Source organism: Capricornis sumatraensis, chromosome 13 (genome assembly GCF_032405125.1).
Source record: "Capricornis sumatraensis isolate serow.1 chromosome 13, serow.2, whole genome shotgun sequence".
In the NCBI taxonomy this organism is placed as follows: Eukaryota; Metazoa; Chordata; class Mammalia; order Artiodactyla; family Bovidae; genus Capricornis; species Capricornis sumatraensis.
In genome coordinates, this window is record NC_091081.1 from 62,817,985 (window position 1) to 62,825,955 (window position 7,971).

Consider the following 7,971-nt stretch of genomic DNA (forward strand, 5'->3'; position numbering starts at 1 on the left):
AATTAATAACTTAAGCACGGCAAACAATTTTTTTCAAAACCCAGAAGTTGTTTTCATAGTGACTTCAAATTACATTAACTATTTTTCCAGCAAATGTGTTTTGCTGAATCCCCAATTGCCTCTTATGATTCATTGTTCAAAAAACTCAAAAGTCAGGTGGAGGATCCAATAATTAACAGTCATATAAATCCATTCAATAAAGGATGGACGTGGAAACAACCTAGATGTCCATTGACAGATGGATGCATAAAGAAGTTGTGGCACATTTATACAATGGAAAATTGCTCAGCCATAAAAAGGAACCAATAATGAGTCAGTTGTAGTAAGGTGGATGAACCTAGAGCCTCTTATACACAATGTAGTAAGTTAGAGAAAAACAAGTACTGTATATTAATACATATATACAGAATCTGGAAAAATGGTGCCCATGTACCTCGTAGAGAATGGGCGTGTGAACACAGTGAGGGAAGGTGAGGGGGCGGCGGATTGAGAAAGTAGCATTGACGCACGCACACTGAGCTCAGCCACTCAGTCATGTCTGACTCTCGGTCATCGACCCCATGGAGGGTAGCCCACCAGGCTCCTCTGTCCATGGAATTTTTCAGGCAAGAATCCTGAAGTGGGCTGCCATTTCCTACTCCAATATATAGACTATCGTGTGTAAAATAGACAGTGGGAAGTTGCTAAATAACACAAGAGAGCCCAGCCTGGCACTGTGTAATGACCTAGGGAAGCGGGATGGGGGAGGGGAGGGAGAGGAAGGATGTGGAGTGAGTGAGTGAAGTCTCTCACTCATGTCCGACTCTTTGTGAGCCCATGGACTGTAGTCTACCAGGCTCCTCCCTCCGTGGGATTCTCCAGGCAAGAGTACTGGAGTGGGTTGCCATAAAGGATATATATATATATATATATATATATATATATATATATATATATATATAATTATGACTGATTCACATTGTTGTACGGCATACAACCAACAAAAAAACTGTAGAGCAATTTTCCACCAATTAAAAAAATAAATAAATTTAAAAAAATATTGTTAATCATTGTCAATGTTCCATATCTTAACTCATGTGGTGGTGACATGGGTGCTCACCATATTCACTCTTCTGCACTTACATTTCACAGTGTACTAACATAAAAGAAAAACATATTAAATCTGTAAAACTTGGGAAAAAAGAATTTCATTCCAAGGGAAAAAAGAAAGAAAAGCCAAACTTCACAGCAAAAAGTGAAAAACAAATTTGATTCACATTAGCATCAGTAGAGTTTTGATAGTGTGAGTGATGTCACTTTGGTATGATGAAAACACGGTCATCCTTCTGGTTTAAAATATTCTGTTTTAATAAATAAAATATCTGCTGTAATTTTAAAGAATCAGGTGTATATTAAACTGTTTAAGTACTTTTAGCAGTCTCAACAGTCTTTAACTGTTTAAGACTTTTAGCAAAGTCTCCAACTTTGCTAAAATTATGCTTTGCCCACTGAAAGGGGAATTGTTCTTGTTTTTTCCATTTAATGCATTGTGATGTCAAGCAAAGTCTCCTGGGGTAGAGACATCGTCTTCCAGTCCAAGCACAGCCCTGGTTGTTCCACTTGACTAGGCTTGCAGAGCAGCCGAAGGAGGTCAGACCCTCTCCATTGACACTAATGGACCATTTTATGCAAAACTGTTCATTTTCCGGAAGGGACCATGTCTGACTGGTGGAGTGATTCACAAAAATCACTTCATTAAACGATTACTCCTCATGCATGGCCGTATTCCCTTTAGTGGGCTGGACACTGTGAGCCACGCATGGGTACGAAAGGCAGGGAAGCTCTTCCTCGCACTGTGAATTCAACGCCTGGTTCCAGGTCCTGCTCTCAGACAATGACATCCTGGGGCTGGCACATAGGCTAAGAACCCTGGTGACTCTGTTCATCCCTGGCATGCCAGCCCCATAGAGAGAGCCTCTGAGAACCAGCCCCCTCTCTTTCCACACCAACCCTAGTTGTATTCTTTCCCCCAATTCTCCTTGAAGCAGCAAATGACTCTGTTCACAACAATCTCCTTCTGGATGGACTTTGAGAGCCGATACCCCACGAACCTGGGAAACTAGCATACTCCTCCCAAAAGAACACTTGCTCACAGAAATTCTCCCACAATCTTCAACAACATGGCAAGTCCAAAGATGTGAAAATATCAGAGAAAGAAGTTGCTTAATTTGGAAAAGGAGCTGGGAAACATGTTTGTTGAGGTTTGAAAGACAGAGTGAGAAGTTGAGGTGCTGTTTGAGCCTGGTAAACATGCTGGGAAATTCTGGGACGATTTATCTAAACCTGTTGGAGCTTCCATAGATGAAGTTATCTTTAGCTGCGGGTCACTCAGATCTCCTGAAGTCGCCTGGCTTACCTAAAGTCAGTGCTTCCACAGGCAAAAGGTCACAGCTTGTCATTTGTCTGAATGAAACTTCTCTAAATAGGAAGTTTCTCTCACATTACTTTTCAACTTTTGCACTGGGTAGGGCAATGGCAAGATTTCACTGAATGTTCAGAGTCCAAACCCTTTGACTTTTGAAAATACTAAAAATGAGTTCTTTGTCTTTAAGAATGCCATGGCAGGCGGTGTGTGCAAGGTCCGTTTTGCGTGATTTGCACATCCCAGGACTGCTCCGAGCTCAGCTGCACCAGGCTAATTTCCATAAGCATCATGTGGTGTTACAGAAACCACATTTTGCCAAGCTGTCAACTATACAGCCTTCTCTTTGCTAAACAGACTCCCATTAAAACTGTCTGCACAATTTGTCAGTTAAATGAGGTACAAGAGGGACGCTCTATTTGCCCCTAATTAGCTGCGCAGACTACCTTTGTCTGTTTGATTAAGCATTCACATTATCAATTTTGTTTAATCTGATTCATTTCACACACCTCCCCCGGGACAAAGCCCATACGGTTAACTAATCTCTGATATCATCTCTCATATCAGGCAGCTCTCATCTTCCCCAGAATACATTCTACCCACAGGCTCCACGATCGTCAAGCTCCATGGAGGGGAGTTGGTCAGATGAGGGGCAGAAATTTAGCTCAGCAACTGGAGCTGAACTCCAACATGCCTAACTTGAAGCCTCAAGCAGATTCTTCCTCGGTGCCATCTGTCCACCTTATCCATCCATTCATTTAGTCGTATTCACTAATTCATTCATTCCGGCAGTAAACATATTGTCTGCCTACTATGCACCAGGGGCTGTGCTGCGAGCTGGGAAGGATACAAAGATGTATAAGCTAAGGTTCCTGCTCTCAGATTGCTTATTTTCTCAGCCCCCAAGACTACTGTACAAACCACCAACTAGAGTAGAAAGCACACTTGTTCCCTGAGGCCAGTTCTTCTAATATCTGTCACACATGGCCTATTCAACTCGGCTACCGAACAACTCTCCAAAGAAAGATTTCGGATCAAGGCATAAAAGCAAGCGGTTATGGTTTCCTGAAATAATCTTGCCTCCCTCTCCTGTTTGGAAACACAGTTGGCAATGGAGACGGAGGAGTTTTAGAAACTAGAAATAGCAGTCACTTGATCTTCAATAGTTCTGAAATGTCGTTGTAGCTGATAACTTCATAGAAGTTATTGCTTAGTGAAAGCAAACCACTAAGTTATTTAACCTGACATCTTCCATAAGTTGACAGAACAAATGCTAACCACTAGTTGAAAAAGCTGAAATTTTTGAGAGAAAGGTGACTGGCTTAATTTAGTGGGAAGTATAAAGCTATTATGAAGAATATATATACTTATATATATCTTTTATATATATGCATAATATATATGTATGACTGAATCACTTTGCTATACATCTGAAACTTACACAACAATTGTAAATCAACTATATTTTAATAAAAATTAAAAAAATATTCTTAAGATGACAACAGTTGAAAACTATTCAAGAATTCATGGCTCATGAAACACTTGTACTCCTAAAAATCTATATCAAAACCTTAGGCTGATCAAGATGGCACTCTCAGAATCATATTCCCCCTTGAAGGTTTTTGGGTCCCAGCAGGTGATAAGTACTTGAAAATGAGTATTTGAGTCTCAGAAAACAGACATGGAAGGCTTTGTAGTTTTTCAGTGTGATCCTCTATCTGTCTGAGAGTCTCCTGGATGACATTCCCAGATGAAGGAATTGTTGGATTCTGTGTAAGTGCCTCCACAAATGGGTTCCACATCCTGCAAGTCTGCCCTCCTCTTTTCAGTCAGTTCTGGCTAGCAGAAACGTAGTGGTTATGTTTGCTGAGATCTTCCTTATGAAACACCCCCTCACTGATTGCAGGCAGCTGGTCCGAGGAGGCAGGCCTAACATCTAAATAATTTTGAGAACAGCTTTAGGTTTCCTACCCAGGAACTTCCTTCTCTCAGCACAGTCCCTTCAGTGTTTTCAGTGGTTCTGCATCTGGTGGTTTCTAGTCCTCTGCCTTCTCCACTCACTGTCTTCCAAATATTCTTTGGTTAGTTATCCTTCCTCTCAAAGTCTGATCCCCAGAACTGAGAACTGTCTCCAGGCGTATATGACATATGCACCCGGAGCGAGACTCTCCCGGACTCTGGACCATGTCTGGTCCAGTTCTACCGATGTGATCTAAGATCATGCTGACTTGTTCAACAGCATCATTGCTCTGTGGATTCATATTGGCTGAAAATCCTTGGGGTCTTTTACATGTGGCTTTTATTCAGCTCTCCCCAGGGATGGGGGAGCCTAGTAGGCTGCCGTCTGTGGGGTCGCACAGAGTCGGACACGACTGAAGCGACTTAGCAGCAGCAGCAGCAGCAGCAGCAGCACTCTGGATTTGCCATGCTATTCAATTTCGTGTTAGTCCCTGTTATTTATTATCTTGGTAACATCAATTAAGTTTATTTCATTTTTCTTTTTACTGGAGCCATTAGTTTTATTTGTAGAGTTCACAAATTAAAACATAGCAAATAACTACACGTCAATATCAGTTGGAATACCAAATATTATTTCTCTACTGCCACTGTGTGTTTTTTTTCTCTGACACAAGCTGCATAGATCCAGGCTTTCTATGTTTGATACGATTCAGTTCCTTTCATAGACAAGCGTCTTTCATGATGTGCTTCTCCTAAATCTGACTGTAAATAGGTTTTGGTAGATGTCAGTGACAAGGGATACATTTCATGTGAGGATGATGTTGAAATTTCTCCTTTAATTTCTGGTTATAATCTGCGGCTGTATTTTCTCAAGGTGTAAGCATGCCCAACTTTTCAGAAGCATTATATTTTCATAGATGAGTGTTTGTTTCATTATATCCATACACAATGTACAATACTTGCTGTGAGAAGTGCATTTTACACAGATAACATGGTTTTTTGTTTTGTTTTTGGCCCCACCTTGCTGCATATGGGATCTTAATTCCCTGACCAGGGATCAAACCCACACCTACTGCACTGAAAGTGCAGCATCCTAACCAGGGAAGTCCCACAGATAACATGCTGCATTCTCTGTGTGAGATAGACTTTTGTCCACAGGTAAGGTTCATATGGATTTATCAAAACTAGCAGACACAAATGATTTCCTAGTGGTAGAGTAATCCACATCAAGCCCCACAGATACATGAACCATATGTACCATTGCAGGACTGTCCAGAGCATACACATTAAAAGTACATAAGTCATCATCTTCATTTGCTGCAGTAAGAATGAAAGCTTCCATAGGGCTTCAGCAGATTGCATTGGTTCTCATATCCAAGATGATCTTTTTCAGAGAAGTAGCTTACCTCATATCATACAGTATATTTCTGTGAGAAGCACAGCTTCCCAAAAGAAATGTTTCAATTAGGTTAAAGTTAACACCGCTTATACCGTCAAATCCCCAAGTCATTGAACATATAGGATTGACTCTTTGTTTATCCTAAATGTCTACTTGCTATCAACATGTGGCAAAACAACTTCTTTCCAGTGGTGATCAATTCCTGTATATACTGTCTTCCCTAATACTGTGTTCAGTGATTCCTCCTCTTCCCCATAGTTTGGTCCACCCATTTTCCATTGCTTCGGAGTTTTAACTACCAACAGTAAAAAGAAAAAAAAAAAAGTCCCACAAAACAAATACATTTTCCTTATACAAAATCTTCATGTGCTTGTACCATATGAACACATTTTCATTTAGTAAGTTTCCAAATTCTAACCTCTCCATCACATGCCCCAGAGAATATAGTAGGCAGGCTCTTTGGATGCTTTGCCAAGCGACTGACTCCATCTCAGTGACCAGCCAGGGAAACATAAGTTCATTTCAGTTTGTGGGTTTCCATCTGGCTCTGCCCTCTTGACTTCTGTGGCCTCCCAGTTTAATAAGGATGGCATCACTATTTCATCCCAGTTATTGATTAAAATGATTTTTAAAGGGACACAAATCACACAAATCAAGTGAGTAACAAAATCGAGTGAGTAAAGTTACCAAAGTTTCTAGAATGAGGATAACTACTACTACTACTACTACCATATATTGGACAATTATTCATGCCAGACACTACACTAAGTACTTTATATATCTAAGTTCTCATGCAACGTTCAGAAAACACTATAGTATCGTTGGCACCAGATTATAGATGAAAAAGTTGACTGGAAGTCTAAGAAAGTAATTTGCCCTAAAGAATGCAGTTAATAATTATGTGCAGGAAGAACTTGGACTAAGGACTGACTCATGCCTGAGCCCAGTTTATTAAGCACTCTACTGTAATCATGTCTGTAAGGAAAATGTATCAGATCATAGACAAAGTCAGTGACGGAAATGAGCAAGGAACCTTTTATAACCCGGTGCATTAATGCCCATTTGTTAGTTTACCACACATCCCTCTCAAGTGTAAGGGGTTGAATTCCTCATACTCTTCTATTCAAGTTGCACTATTATTGCTGTAGGGCTCCCTTCACATTTTACTTGCTTCTTCTTTTAATCCCATTTTCCACTTCCATTCACCTCCCCCCACAGGAAATCATGCTAAGGTGTTTGATCTATAACCTTGAATTTGTGTATATCTTTGTAAAATATGTAGTGTTATTCTTTTGACTCTTTTTATTTACCTAAATACACTGGGCTGTAGACCTCATTCTGTTTCTTATTTTTATTCCTGAGTACCTTTTGTTAGAAATCTACCTATGTTGCAGGGCATACATCTAGATTGCTTCTAACAGCTAAGTATTTATTCCATGACCTGTATGGACCACATCTTATTTGTCTGTTCCTCTAGAGGTAAACAAGTAGGTTGCCTCCAACTTTCTGCTATCACAAACAAGGCCAAGAAACATCTTGGTATGTGAAATTTATGACTTTGAGTAATAATTTCTCTGGATTATGGATCAAGGGCATAAGTTCTAGGGCATAGATAAGTAAATACTCAGTGGTCCCATTAGCAGAACGTAGGATTTTTGTTTTCCTGCATGATCTATTTGGTATTTAAAAATGTTCAATTTTTGCCAATCTGATGTGTATGAAGACACTTCTCACTACTGTTTTAACATGTGTTTATCTGATCATTTATGGATTTGAATATCTGCCTATATATTGTTGGGCTTCCTGGTAGCTCAGCGGTAAAGAATGTGCCTGCATTTCAGGAGCCCCAGAAGACGCAAGTTTGATCCTTGGGTCAGGAAGATCCCCTGGAGGAGGGCATGGCAACCCACTCTAGTGTTGTTGCATGGAGAATCCCATGGACAGAAGAGCCTGACAGGCTACAGTCCATAGGGTTGCAAAGAGTTGGAACCAACTGAAGCAACTTGGCACACATACACACACTATATATTTGTAAGCAATTTAAATTTCTTCTTCTGTAATCGGCTTTTTACATCTTAGTCCATTTTTCTATTTGTTTTCTTATTTCCAGATAAGTGGCAAGAATTCTTTGCATAAAAGCATACTTGTTATATTTTCTTATATATTTTCTTGTTTACTTAATTCATATCTACTTCTATATAGTGAATAATGG

General features: G+C 40.0%; 1 pseudogene; it reads right to left on the reverse strand.

The window, feature by feature from the left end:
* Window positions 1-4,990: 4,990 nt before the first annotated feature.
* LOC138089572 (DDB1- and CUL4-associated factor 13 pseudogene) lies at window positions 4,991-6,264 on the reverse strand (annotated as a pseudogene).
* Between the last annotated feature and the right edge of the window lie 1,707 nt (window positions 6,265-7,971).